General features: G+C 44.5%; 2 pseudogenes; one reads left to right on the plus strand and one right to left on the minus strand.

Moving 5' to 3' along the window:
* Nucleotides 1-3682: 3682 nt before the first annotated feature.
* LOC127653776 (uncharacterized) overlaps nt 3683-15835 on the plus strand; it is a 41620-nt pseudogene continuing 29467 nt past the window's right edge.
* LOC127654516 (uncharacterized) lies at nt 9035-9153 on the minus strand (annotated as a pseudogene).

The raw sequence follows: 15835 nt of genomic DNA on the forward strand, positions 1-15835 counted from the left end.
AAGTAATTGTTTACTGTAAACCTTTACATCAGCTGTATCCTTTGCTATCATGATTTCAGTCTTTATTATATTTCTCTGCAGCATCTAGCACTCTGCGGACTCTACTAGTAAGTGTAATCAAGCTTGAAATAATAATCGGTCCTTCAGACTGTGATTGCAAGATGTGCAGTAAAAAGGAGTTGTATTTCGGTCTGGTCTCACTCAAAACAGATTAGATCACTTAAGAAGACATTGATTAAACCACTTATATCCATAAGTTATCCAAATTTTATGCTTCCTTTATGTGCTTTTTGGATCTTCAGAGTTTGGGACCCTATTGACTATTATAGTATGGCCCTAAAAGCTTAACCACTTGTTAGTTTTCGTTTGTTTTCATTAACTATAATAAGACTGAGCTGACTTGCTGCCTTACTGCCTAATCAGTTAATGGCTTAGTTGACAGTGGTTTTGAATGAATGGAAGGGAACTCTTCAGAAACTGGTCTCCAAACAGTTAGAAAAGGACCTTATTTTCATCTTGCCTCCATATACAGCCACCGAAGGCAACATTTCCCTGGTTTCGGACGCAGCCACTGAATGCTAAAAGCCCTCAGATCACCATAGCAACAACACCCCAGAATTGTGACAGGGAATGTTTTTTTTAAGGCAAAGAACTTAAATCTAGTTTCATAAGATTATTTCCTGAAAAAACTAATAACAATCAAAAGGCTGTTCATAAATATGTGTGATTTTATGTTTGTTCCATTCAGGGTCAGATAAAATACCATCCCCTAAGGAACTTGTTGGTTTGCAATAGTTTTTATTATTCATTATAGCAACCCATCACCATGTAATAATCCTTGGGCTGTGTTAAAGACATCCACAGGAATAGGAGAACACTTTTGCATAACCTCTCTACAGCACATGCTTAAGGACATATGGTTAAAGTGCTGTCATAACACAGAAATATCACATACTTACTCAGTCAACAACGATGCCCATGACATATGTCACAATTTGTGGCAGCACCCCTAACATTGCATGTCAAGGCAGATCGGTTGGAGAGCTTTCTAATGTATTTTGGCCTCAGATTTGCACTCGACTTGGCCGAGCCTTTGACATTTCCAGAAGAGTAGATTTGTTCAGCTTCCCTCCCAATGGGACTAACCAGTAGGCTCATATTTATTTAAAGAGGAAGGAAGAATATGGACATTACAAATTAATAGATTTCACATAGTTTTCTGCTGTAATATTAGAGCTTTTATTTATTTAATCTGAATTTAGAATAAAGCCCCAATATGAGCAAGTCACATGGCAAATAAAACAATAAAGTATCTTGATTGTCTTTTCCACTTTAACATCTCCAGACATATCTAGGTCATTTTTTTAAAAGAGGAACAATGTATGCTTGAGGAAACAGGAGATGTTATGTAGAAGAGTGTCTTATTAATAATGTAGTGACACTAGGGGTCGTTCTTTGGAGCCCCAAACACCTCTGATCTTTGAGAAAAGGCCAATGGGATTTGGCGAGTGGAATTTGCATGCCACATCCTCACCCCAGGGCTGTGTACTGAGCCCCCTGCTCTACTCCCTCTACACACATGACTGTGCCCCCGTCCACCATAGCAACACCATTGTGAAGTTTGCTGGTTACACCACAGTGGTGGGGCTCATCTCTGGGGGGGATGAGTCTACCTACAGGGACGAGGTTGAGCGGCTGACAGCATGGTGCAGGGGCAACAACCTGCTCCTTAACACCACAAAGACCAAGGAGCTCATAATAGACTACAGGAGAAAGAAAACGGACACTCCACCACTAATCATCAACGGGGACTGTGTGGAGAGGGTGGCAGACTTCCGCTTCCAGGGAGTTCACATTGTGGAGGGCCTGACCTGGAGCGCCAACACCTCTGAGCTACTGAAAAAGGCCCAGCAGAGACTTTACTTCCTGAGAATACTCAGGAAGAATAACATCACACAGAAACTGCTAGTGTCCTTCTATCGAGCCTCCATCGAAAGCATTCTTACATACTGCATCTGTGTATGGTACACCAGCTGCACAGTGGCTCAGAGGAAAGAGCTGCAGAGGGTCATCAACATGGCCCAAAAAATCGCCGCCTGCCCTCTCCCCACACTGCAAGAACTACACAGCTCCAGTTGCATCAAAAAAGCACAGAACATTATAAAGGACTCTTCACACCCTGGACACTCTCTGTTTGAGTTGTTGCCGTCAGGCAGATGATTCAGATCAGTCAAAACAAGGACAAACAGATTCAAACACAGCTTTTATCCTACAGCAATTACCATACTCAATACTGCTAATTAATTATGAAGTAATACTGTTTACAATTGACTGTAAAAAGGGATGTGCAATGATAAAATGTACTTTTATGTGGGTATGTGGGCATACTTGGGCAGTTTTTATATACAATGTTTTAATGTATTTTTTATTTATTTTTTATTTTATGAACGATGTACTGACTGGTGAGCACTTTAAATTTCATTGTACTGGTGACAATTACAATAAAGGATCGATCGATAAATAAAGGATCGATATCTATCTATCTATCTATCTATCTATCTATCTATCTATCTATCTATCTATCTATCTATCTATCTATCTATCTATCTATCTATCTATCTATCTATCTATCTATCTATCCCAGATATACGGGTATAAAAGGAGCTGGCTCGCAACCACTCTTTCAGATATTTTCTTCGGAGCAGAGTGGTTGTGTTCAGTGAGCTGAATTCCTCTGTCGATCCATTCACCTCTTGTGCAAGCTGTTGGATTTACGCCGCATTACAGCGGCTTCTCCCCCTCATGAACCGTTGGAGTGCAGAGAATGCCCTTGGATGCTTCAGCAGCTAAAAGAGTGTATTCTTACTAATAAAAGAGTATATTACCTACTAAAAGAGTGGCACTGATGTAGAGTCTTTTTAAAGATGCCTTTCTGTCTGTGTGTATTTCCTGGTTGCAGTTGTTACCTCTCCGCTTCCGACTGCCATGATCGCGGTCTCACATGCTTGGGCACTGCCCACGCGGAGACAGCGTTCGAGGACGGGTCATGTCCTTACTGCAAGAACATGACAATGGCAACATTGCGGTCACAGCTTTCCTACCTCAGAGGGAAAGCCACCCTAGTGGCTTCCCTCGCCGTTCCTTCTACCTATGGGTTTTAGGCCATGTCGGTTAGCACTGGGGGCAATTTTGGGACTTCAATGGGAGCCAATCCGCCAGGCATCCCCCAACAGATCTCCTATTCCCCAGCACACTTGTTTGCCCCCATCGAGTTCTGGGATGAGGCCACCGGCTTGTCTCAAGGCGAGTTTTCTTTCTCATTTGGGGCTCGCGACGCGGATGAGCATTCGATAGCAGCATCAGAGAGCGGGCTGGTTCAGTCTGACGCCGAGGACTCGACTGGGCTCCCACCTTAGGGTGTGGTCCCACAGTCGCAGGCTGACACAAAGCTGATGGCCATGCATGCCCAGGTGGCTGCGAGCGTCGGGCTGGAGTGGAACCCTCCACCCCACCCTGAACCCTCACAGTTTGATGATTGGTTCCTTGGCCCGGAGTATGAGTGCATGAGGAGCTCACAAGGTCATGGCAGGCACCTTTTACTGCCCGGGCCCAATCTCTGAGCTCCTCCGCTCTCACTACACTCGATAGTGGGGCTGCCAGGGGGAACTCGACGATTACCTAGATGGATAAGGTGGTTGTGGAGCACTTGTGCCTGCAAAGCGCCGCCACCTGGCTGAACAACCTGAGAATCCCGTCCAAGGCCTGTAGGCTCACGTCGTCACTGGTGACAAAGGACTATAGTGCCTCTGGACATGCCACCTCTGCCCTACAAACCATGGCTCTCCTCCAAGTGTACCAAGCCAAGGTGCTGTGAGAACTGCACAAGGGTAGTTCTGACCAAGGATTGATGCAGGAGCTGCACTCGGCGACCAATCTTGCCCTCCAGGTGATGAAGGTACAACTCTCTGTCAGGCGATGTCGACCTTGGTTGTCCAGGAGTGCCATCTTTGGCTCAACCTGATCAAGATGAGGGAGACTGACAAGGTACGATTCCTTGACACCCCATCTCCCAGGTTGGACTATTCGGCGACACCATCAAGGACTTTACCCAGCCGTTCTTGGCAGTTAAGAAGCAGACGGAGGCTATTCAACACATCCTGCTCCAATGCGGATCAAGGTTCCGCACCCCATCTGCTCATTGCCATCCCCCCTCATCCCCCTGTGGCAACAACACCGGCTTCGCCACAGCCCGCCCCAGCAGGCCGGTCCAGGTGTGGAGCCACACGCAGGAAGCAGATGCCTCCCATCTCATGACCAGCCGCCAAGAACCTGAGGAAGGCTTTGAAGCACTGAGATGGGTGACCCAGGGACGTGGAGACCTGCTGCATTATAGATGGTAAGCAGGCCACGCCATGCTCCGGTGGAGGGCCGGGAGGAGAATCTTTTGTTACCTTTTCTTTTGATTTTGCCGCACACCCGAGATGTGGGTTTTCCAGTACCCACATTTTCAAGTTTCCTCGTTCCCTGGGTCACACACCCGGTGTTCACTGCCATTATTATCACAACCGCCAGACACTGAACATTTACGCCCACCCCTGCGTTCCCTGCTGTGGCACAAACACACCCACACCAGGGCGGTTGTGATGGATTATGAGGACGATTTCCCTCCTCCCCCATCCCTGTCTGGTCTGATGGTGGGTATCCGGAGACAGGTAAGTGCTTCGATATACCCAGACATACACAACTTGTGCTCTACAATATGTCACGGTGGCTGACAAGGACCGTCTGACTCGGCTATGCGATTCAGTTCTCCAGGCATCCGCATTGTTCAATAGCATCCGTTTTACCTCAGTGAAGGGAGAGAACTCCGTTGTGTGCAGAGATCCTGGTCCTTCCCTGGAAGGATGCGATAGAACCTGTCCCTCCATTTTACGGCCCCTACTTCATTGTCCCAAAGAAAGGCGGTGGGTTGCGGCCATTCTTGGACCTGTGAGTACTGAAACGGGCCTTGCACAGACTCCCGTTCAAGATGCCGATGTAGAAACGCATCTTAGCGAGCGTCCGGAATCAAGATTGGTTCGACGGGGTAGACCTGAAGGACACGTACTTCCACATCTCTGTTTTACCTCGACATAGGCCCTTTCTGAGGTTTGTCTTCGAGGGCCAGGCATATCAGTACAAAGTCCTCCCCTTCGCCCTATCCCTGTCGCCTCGCGTCTTCAAGAAAGTCGTGGAGGCAGCCCTTGCCCCATCAAGGGTAGTGGGCATCCGCATCCTCAACTCTCTCGATGACTGACTGATTCTAGCTCACTCTCGAGACTTGTTGTGTGTGTACAGGGACCTGGTGCTCAGGCACCTCAGCTGGTTGGGGCTTCGGGTCAACTGGGAAAAGAGCAAGCTCTCCCTGGTTCAGAGCATCGCTTTTATTTGGATGGACTTAGACTAGATATGATGGTGCACCTCACGAGCGAGTGCGTGCAGTCAGTGCAGGAACTGCCTGAAGTTGTTCAGGTGGAAAACGGCAGTTCCACTGAACAATTTCAGAGGCTCCTGTGGCATATGTGTCCTTGCAGGTGGTTACACCGCTCAGGTTGATGCATATGAGACTGTTTCAACACTGGTTCAGACTCGAGTCCCAAGATGGGCATGGCGCCACGGGGCACATCATGTGACCATCACACCGATCTGCCACCACTTGTTCATCCCTTGGACAGACCGAGCATGGCTGGGGCACAGTGTGCAACGGGCACTTAGCTGCCAGCTGCTGGACTGGGCCACGACTGCATTGGCATATCAATTGCATTGAGTTTCTGGCAGTGTTGCTCACCCTGCGGAGGCTCCGGCCATTAATCCAGGGAAAACACATATTGGTCCGGACGGACAATCAACCACCAATATGGCATGCGCTCGTGTCGCATGTCGCAACTCACCCGCCGTCTCATCCACTGGAGTCAGCAGCGACTCAAATCGTACGAGCCACTGGGTGACCTCAACAATGTGGCGGACATGCTTTCGCAGCAGGTCACGCTCAGTGGAGAGTGGAGACTCCACTCCCAGGTTGTCCAGCTTATTTGTAGTCGATTTGGTCAAGCGCAGATAGACCTCTTTGCTTCCTGGGAATCCTCCCACCTTCCGCTCTGGTACGCCCTGTCCAAGGCTCCCCTCAACACAGATGCACTGGCACACAACTTGCCTCGGGGCTACGCAAGTATGCATTCCCCCCAGTGAGCCTACTTGCACAGACCCTGTACAAGGTCATGGAGGACGAGAAGCAAGACGAGGAGCAAGACGCTCTGAGCAGCTCTTAGTCTGCTTTGGAAGACAGCGAAATGGGAGCTCTGTCTCCAAACAGAGGATCGCCCACTTGGTCATTGACGCATCACGATGGCATATCCCGCCAAGGACGAGGATATGAGCACACTCTACTAGGAGTGTGGTGGCCTCCTGGGCTCTGACCAATTGTGCCTCTTTAGCAGACATGCTAGGCAACACCCAAAACCTTTGTGAGGTTCTACAATTTCTGGCTTGATCTGGTTTCGTCCCATGTGATGTCAGGTACAAACAGGTAAGTTTGGAGGACAACTGGCCGGGTATACCGCTTCTGCATAGCGCCTTATCATGAGCTTTTAACACCCAGCAGTGTTCACGAAGTCGTGGACCCTGGATGTATTTCCTCCTTAGCCCTGTGTCAAGCGAGTTGGCGGAGAAACTCAATGCCGGCACAGTACATGTGCTAAATAGGCCCTGTACTGGAGTAGGTGCTCCACATGTGCTAGTTGCTTGTATGTAACCCTGTGTGATGTATCTTCCACAAGATGGTTTCCCCGTTAGCTCAGTAAGCTCGGTAAAACCATGTGGCATATTTTCACACAATTACCTCCACTTCTGGTAGGGTGTGGTCTCCGCGGTGACACATCCCCGACGCGGATACTTATGGCCCCCAGTTGAACGATTTCCACTCTTTTTGGGGGAGAAAAAAGAAGAGAAGAGGCCATGGCTGGGGCAGCCAGTCCCCATTTTTTGGGCAGTCGACTTGTCCCCGAGGTACGGGTGACCGTACGCCACTCGTAGGTACGTTGGGGGAGGTTACGTGATGGCCAGTTGCGCTGGCTGCAAGGCACACATTTGTTTACCCATCTCGCACCGCCAGTCCACGTAACACAATTCAGCTAGTTGTGGCCTTCGTATAGGGACTCCTAGTATCACTACATCAACACAACGTTGAGAGAGTGACAGATAGGGAACGTCCTGGTAACTTTCGTAACCTCCGTTCCCTGATGGAGGGAATGAGACATTGTGTACACTGAACTACCTGCTAAAATGGCCAGGAACCTGTCTCGGCTCACCTTATAATTACTGAGACTGTAACAACTTCCCCATGTGACAACTAGCCACGGTCTCTCCTACATACATGTACAGTCATACTAAACTGTAAACCATTGCGAAGCTAGAATAAAACTGTATACAATTACAGAATATGCAAGCAAAATGAACCTGCAATACTGTAAAAGACTGATATATTGCTTTTTATGTAGTAAAGAAATGATCATCGGGAACAGATGTCTAAAATAATTTCATTAAGAGTATAATTGCACACCTCAATCAGAGAAGGAGACAGTGGTTATTTGTTTAAAGGGACTTGTTTCCCTAGTAGGCCACTCTGCTTTTGCCTTACGGTCAGTGAATAATTAGCAGTCTATTAGCAGCTTGTTTGCATGTGTTCTGTACGGTGAAAAAAAAAACACATCCACTCTACATAACACCATCAAGGGACAGAGAATCTAAAATAGTTATGTAGCACAATTATTTTCCCTATAATTGGTTTACTTAGCTGTTACATGTATTGTAACTTGAAAATTGTCAAGCTTTTTTGTAGTCAAATAAGGGTATATTTATAGTTCACATTCCATGCACCAACATCAACCTTCACTGACTTGGAGAATGTAAATAAATAGGACCAAAAATAAAAAGACAATAAGATAACAATAATTTGGAGCTGGATGATTCATCATCATTACTGTGAATGTATGAGATTTAATATGTTATTGATGTTCTTGACTAATTGAATAAAAAAAGTCCATTTGTCATTCTTCCTTCTGTGGTGTTGTGTGGTGTTGAAAATTATACATTTATGAATTACAGCCAATAATTTTCTCTGATATAAAAACACATCTGCCTTTAGAGTCCCATAGAAGAAATTCAGCTTTATCAGAGTAATAAAATCAACCTTTCACTTAATGTAGTAAATGTGTTTAGTAAGCCTCTGTGAGTTGGCTTTCACATTCCACATCTTGTGGAAGATACATCACACAGGGTTACATACAAGCAACTAGCACATTTGGAGCACCTACTCCAGTACAGGGCCTATTTAGCACACGTACTGTGCCGGCATTGAGTTTCTCCGCCAACTCGCCTGACACAGGGCTAAGGAGGAAAGACACCCAGGGTCCACGACTTTGTGAACACTGCTGGGTGTTAAAAGCTCATGAAAAGTGTAACGATCCCCGTGTTCTCTGTTTTCTGCTTCTGTCAGTTTCTGCACTCCATAGGTTCACTTCTGTCACTTGTTTAGCTCCACTGTCTCTCTGTCGGCTTTCCCCTCTCACTGTTCATTATTATCACCTGTCTTCGTTAATCTGTCATTGGTTTTGTTTGCTCATTGGTTCCTTTGCTCTCTGTCTGTGTATTTAAGCCCTGTCTGTTGGTTCTGTGGTTGTCGTTCGTTAATGTTAGTATAATGTTTCCGTGTATCAGTTCCGATGTCTGCTTAAACGCCCTCTGTCCATGTTCCCTGTCAGTCTGTCTACTCATTCATGGTTACCCTGTTGTCCGTCCAAGGTTCCCCTGCTGTTCTCGCGCTCCTGCCTGTTTTCCCATCGTGGACTTTGCTTTGTTCTAGTGTTTGTTTATTTTGTCCTTTATCCCAATAAAGCCCGCGTTTGGATCCGCACTCTTGTCTGTCTTCCCTCATCATTACAGAACGAACGAACCACAATGGATCCAGTGGCTTTCTTCGTGGGACTGATGCATATGGAGCTTACAGCACCTGGTATTCCCAGGAAGTCTCCCATCCAAGTACTAAACAGGCCCAACTCTGTTTTGCTTCCAAGATCAGATGAGTTCGGGCCTGCACAGGGTGGTATGGCCATCCAAGCGCCAACGCCTCCCGAGCTTTCCAGAGCTCCGCCTCCCGAGCTTTCCAGAGGTCCGCCTCCCGAGCTTTCCAGAGCTCCGCCTTCCGAGCCTCCCGAGCTTTCTAGAGCTCCACCTTCCGAGTTTTCCAGAGTTCCGCCTCCCGAGCTTTCCAGAGCTCCGCCTCCCGAGTCTCCCAGAGCTCCGCCCCTCAAGTCACTCGAGTCTTCTAGGGCTCCGCCCTCAAGCCTCTCGAGCCCTCCAGGGCTCCGCCTCTCGAGCCTTCCAGGGCTCCGCCTCTCAAGCCTCTCGAGCCTCCTAAGGCTCCGCATCCCGCTCTGCCTCCTGGGCCTCCCACGGCTCTGCCTCCTGGGCCTCCCACGGCTCCACCTCCTGAGCCGTCAGAGCCTCCCTCAGCTTTGTCTCCAGAGCCCCTCGCAGCTTCGCCCCCGGGAACTGTCCCTGTCCTGAGGCCGCCTCCCAGGCCTCCTGGACCTGTCCCTGTCCTAAGGCTGCCTCCCAGGCCCCCTGGACCTGTCGCTGTCCGATGGCCACCTCCCAGGCCCCCTGGACCTGTCCCTGTCCGATGGCCACCTCCCAGGCCCCCTGGACCTGTCCCTGTCTTGTGGCCGCCTCCCAGGCCTCCTCGAACTGCCCATGTCCTGTGGCCACCTCCCAGGCCATCTAAACCGGCCTCTGTCCTGTGGCCACCTCCCAGGCCCCCTGAACAGGCCCCTGCTCTACGGCCACCTCCCAGGCCTCCTAAACCTGTCCCTACCCGGTGGACGTCCCCCGGGCCACCTGACCCGGTTTCCTGCGCACACCCCCAGGGACTGCCTAGTTGCCCCAGTGTGTTCAGTCCCATCTCCCTTTTTTTCCCCGTGGTCTGCCTAATTGCCCCTTGTGCTTCCTGAATCCATCTCTGTGTCTCTTGTACCTCCTTGATCTGTCCTTGTGTTCCTTGTGTCCCGTTCTGTCTGTTTTTTCTTCCCCTCTTCTAGCTCCCCTCGCCTGGAATATTTTTGTCTTTTTGTGTGTCAGTTTGTTGAGACCGTCTGGAATCCGGTCCCTTTGAGGGGGGGCTATGTAACGATCCCCGTGTTCTCTGTTTTCTGCTTCTGTCACTTTCTGCACTCCATAGGTTCACTTCTGTCACTTGTTTAGCTCCACTGTCTCTCTGTCGGCTTGCCCGCTCACTGTTCATTATTATCACCTGTCTTCGTTAATCTGTCATTGGTTTTGTTTGCTCATTGGTTCCTTTGCTCTCTGTCTGTGTATTTAAGCCCTGTCTGTTGGTTCTGTGGTTGTCGTTCGTTAATGTTAGTATAATGTTTCAGTTGTATCAGTTCCGATGTCTGCTTAAACGCCCTCTGTCCGTGTTCCCTGTCAGTCTGTCTACTCGTTCATGGTTACCCTGTTGTCCGTCCAAGGTTCCCCTGCTGTTCTCGCGCTCCTGCCTGTTTTCCCATCGTGGACTTTGCTTTGTTCTAGTGTTTGTTTATTTTGTCCTTTATCCCAATAAAGCCCGCGTTTGGATCCGCACTCTTGTCTGTCTTCCCTCATCATTACAAAAAGGCGCTATGCACAAGCGGTATACCCGGCCAGTTGTCCTCCAAACATAGACACATTCACACCAGAACAAACTGATTATTCAATAGTGCAGAATTTTTCATTTATATGTATTTATGCAAAGTAAATTAACAACAGCAATAATTAAAATAAGCATATATTATGCATATTATAATAATATGGACTGAATTATAATACATAATTTATTAAATCACAAGATTATGTAAATGTCTCTTTGCATCCATAGTCCAAAATTATACATTTTTATTATATCTTAAATGACAGAATTTACCACTGAGGGAATTTCAGAAAATTGGGGTCATTATCAATGGCCAGCCTTTGTGGTGTCAAATTGTTGAACGCTTATTGATTGTGTGAGTTTGTCTATTCATGTATGATTCAAGCTGCTATCAATAACATATTTGACCTTCAGTGACAATGTCCTTAATTTAAATTGCTTCGTAATAGACTTATTAAAACCCTAGAAAAATCTAATTTTGGGAGCAGTTTGCATTTGCTGCATCATTAATATTGAAATGCATGTAAAGACCTACCATCTGCTTAAAGTAGTTAAACCTTTGTCAGATCCAAACGCAGGACACACGTTGCTCCCCAAATTATCAAGGATAGAACCTTGATAGATTTTTTTTTTTTCTTTCTTCCATTTTTGCACAATACACAATGAATTCTAGTCATCATACTGCTGGTTTCCAGAGTCATGGGGTAAAATGCTGAAAGTTTCTAATCACTAAATTACAAGAATGTATGCATTTGACATTTGTCATTCAACAATGATTATTGATTCACAATATACTTGCAGCTGTATGTCTTAAAGGTGTTGGAAGTCTAAGGGTGATGTAATTGCTAACATGTGCCATTTCAATGTCATTAAAAATTCAATAGAACCTAGTATGCAATATTAAGACATTCTGCATTACTGAAGAGTGACATGTAGCGTCAGCATGACATTAGGTCCATAAATGCTTTAGTATTTCTGAATTGGTTTATTGGTTTATTAAGGTTGATTAATGTTTAAGTCTGTAACAGTCTGTAACAGCAAAGCAGTGACGTAGCCAAGGGTGGGCTAGGGTGGGCCTGGACCCACCCAAGTTAGATCCAGGCCTACCCAGAATATTACAGATTATTTTTTTACTTCAAATATATATTTATAAAATAGTTACAAATTTGATAAATTCTGCTTTCTGAAAGTGTGAAAGAACTGTTTGAATGTGCCACCTTTCTGTTGCTAAGGAAATTTGGAGAAAACAAAACTGGGCAAAAATTTGACCCATACACTTTTATTGAGACCCACCCAAAAGTAATATTCTGGCTACGCCCTTGCACCAAAGGCTTTATTCATAACATTTCTTTCTTTCTTTCTTTCTTTCTTTCTTTCTTTCTTTCTTTCTTTCTTTCTTTCTATCTATCTATCTATCTATCTATCTATCTATCTATCTATCTATCTATCTATCTATCTATCTATCTATCTGTCTATCTGTCTATCTATCTATCTACTGGTGGTAAGTTTTGAATAATGTACAGATTTTGCTGATCACATTCAACTGATCACAAAGAATAATCAGGACATTACTGATGTTACAAACATTTACATTTATGCATTTGGCAGACGCTTTTATCCAAAGCGACTTACAGTGCACTTATTACGGGACAATCCCCCCAGAACAACCTGGAGTTAAGTGCCTTGCTCAAGGGCCCAACAGTTATTTATTATAAAAATTATTTATTTTTCACATATCCCAGCTAAGCTGGGGTCAGAGTGCAGGGTCAGCCATGATACAGCACCCCTGGAGCAGATAGGTTCAAGGGCCTTGCTCATGGGCCCAACAGTGGTGTCTTGGTGGTGTTGGGGCTTGAACCCCCGACCTTCGACCCCCGAACCCCCGACCTTCTGGTCAGTAACCCTGAGCCTCAACCACTGAGCCACCAGTGCCCCACACAAAAAACTGAGAAATAGACGCCTCATATGTCCTCAGCTGACAGCTTCACGTACAACAGTAAAGAGAAGACGCAGGGGTGCAGGCCTTATGGGAAGAATTGCAAAGAAAAAGCCACTTTTGAAACAGAAAAACAAAAAGAAAAGATCAGAGTGGGCAAAGAATAAAGGACATTGCACAACAGATAATTGGAAAACAGTGTTATGGACCTTAACCCCATTGAGCTTTTGTGGGATCAGCTAGACTGTAGGGAGCATGAGAAGTGCCCAACAAGACATCTATGGCAAGTGCTACAGGAAGTGTGGGGTGAAATGTAACCTGAGTATCTGGACAATCTGACAGCTAGAATGCCAAGGATTTACAAAGCTGTCATTGCTGCACGTGGAGGATTTTGAAGTAGTTTATGAAGTTCTGAACATTTCTTTAAAATTGTAATAGTAATGTTTCACTTTATTAATGTCCTGACTATACATTGTGATCAGTTGAATGCCACTTTGGTGAAAAAAGTACCAATTTCTTTCCATAAGAGCAAAATCTGTACATTATTCCAAACTTTTGGCCACAAGTATATATATATATATATATATATATATATATATATATATATATATATATATATATATATATTTGTTATGGTAATGCCATGTTTGTTTTGGATGTGTGACAAGGTAATACCACATTTGTAACATGTACCATGGTTATACCATGTTTTATTAGACATGTACCATGGTAATACCATGGTACTTGATGTCTACCATAGTAATAACACGTTTTTGGACATGTACCATGGTAATGCTATATTTTTTTAATGTGTACCATAGTAATGCCAAATTTTGTGGACGTGTACTTTGGTTATACCATGGCAAGTTTCTGGAAGTTTGCCCTGGTAATACCATGCTTTTTGGACATGTAGCATAGTAGCATAGTAACATGTAACCTTTTTTTTATTATTGGATATGTGCCATGATAATATTTAGTTTTTTTGGATGTTTAGTATGGTAATACTCTGTTTTGGTGATACCATGATATACCAACAGTTTGGACACACGCACACACTTGACTAAATTTATGTTTCTTGTGATCTTGAAGAAATTTGATCTAAAGGCGTATGATTAAATACCTGAAGAAAACAATTTTTTTTTTTTTTTTAAATGAAGAATTGGACCAAATAGTGAAGGGGAAAAACAGTTAGCAAGTGCCCAGGCATACATGAAACATTACTAAAAAAATGCATTGAATGCATTATTCTCAAACCACTGCATTTCAAATCATTCCAAAGATTCCAATTTTCACATGATCTGAAGAACAAGCAAAAGACAAGATGAAAGAAAGACGGAATACAGATGGATGACAGAGACCCGTTTCCATAGAAACAGCCAAGAAACAGTATATACAGTGCATAGCTTTAATTGCACAATTAAATTATAGATTCAATAAATAAAGTATTTGGCAGAATTCTTACAAATTGCTGCTACTCTGTGCTATTACACCTAATCCCTCATTTAAATTGTAACCCTCCCCTCCTAGTTTACATTGATGCAATATCATCAATGACTTTGTTATATCTGCCAAGCAATCACATGGTTGATTCTAATTATTGCAAGAATATTGCCACTACGAAGATCCTGTGTTATGATGTAGCCTACCTATAGGACTACTGTTTATCATGGTTATCTCATGTTTGTTCATAATGTAAGAATACATTATGAACATCCATAATCTTAACCATATAGAACCTTTAAGGCTGAGTAGCCTGTCAGGGCACCTTTCTCCCATCGCAATCTTGCAATCTGTGCAGGGTCAGGGTGGCACAAATTGGGGCACCTTTCTCCCATCGAGATCTTGTGAGCCAGGGGTGGGGCGGCACAATTCAGGGCGCCTCTCTCCCATCACGATTTTGCGAGATCTGTGCTGGGGCAGCCTGGCAGGTACCCTGTCAAGCTGCCCTAGAGAGCATTGCCGCCCTAGGCGCCTGCCTATATTATTGCCTATGCCAGGATCCACTACAGGCTAACCGGCTAACAAACTTGTCCTTTAATTAATAAAGAAGGTTTTACAGCAGATAAATGACAAAACCGATGGAGAAAGTATTAATAAGGCATATTGTAACATTGTTTTTCGTTGTTTTGTGTCAACGTGGTTGAAAGGGTTGACTGAACACTTTAGCTTTCTTTTCTGTTAAGATAGATAACATTATGAAAGTAACTGCTACAACATATTTGATGACATTTCATAAATGCATCATTGTGCTGCTGTTGTTATGGATCACAGATTAATTTGTTGATTCAGTGCTCAACAGAAAGATCCTGTGGCCAAATGAAAACTATGGCTGGAAATCCTCAATAACTACAGCATGTTTCAATTGTTAATAAGTAATGAATGACACATTATCCCGCAATGAAAGAGGGATTTTCTATTTTTAACTAGTCATAGAAAACAATCTATTTAGATAGAAATATATACAGTAATCACATTCAGGCATTGCAGAATCTGCTCACTAAATCATCTCAGATTGTCTATATTAGATTATGGCTATCATTTTACATTCACTGAATCCTGACCAGTGAAAAATAACCCCAGTAGGCTAATGCAAAAACGAAATAAATGCATAAATAAACTGATATCACAACAAAACAAACCAACATGAACAGTAAAGGAATATTCAGGGTTCAATACAAGCTAAGCTAAATCGACAGCATTTACATTTATGCATTTGGCAGATGCTTTTATCCAAAGTGACTTACAGTGCACTTATTACAGGGACAATTTCCCCAGAGCAACCTGGAGTTAAGTGCCTTGCTCAAGGACACAATGGTGGTGGCCGTGGGGAACAAACCAGCAACCTTCTGATTAACAGTTATGTGCTTTAACCCACTAAAAAAAATATTTCTTCTTGTCCCTCCTTGTTCAAAAAATAAGTAAATTGAGGTTGCAGTAAAGCACTAACAATGGAAGTGAATTGGACCAATTTTTAGAGGGATTAAAGCCAGAAATATGAAGCTTTTAGTTTTAAAAAAGCACTTGCATTAATCCTTCTGTTTAAACCCCTGTATTAATTTAGTTTACATTTTTACAGTTAATTTGAGGGTTTACGGTGTAATGTTGTCATTGCAATGAAGTTGTAAAATTGGTTATACAGTAATTCATTCATTACCACTTTATTATTGATATAAAATTGT

This window comes from Xyrauchen texanus, chromosome 13 (assembly GCF_025860055.1).
Source record: "Xyrauchen texanus isolate HMW12.3.18 chromosome 13, RBS_HiC_50CHRs, whole genome shotgun sequence".
Taxonomy (NCBI): Eukaryota; Metazoa; Chordata; class Actinopteri; order Cypriniformes; family Catostomidae; genus Xyrauchen; species Xyrauchen texanus.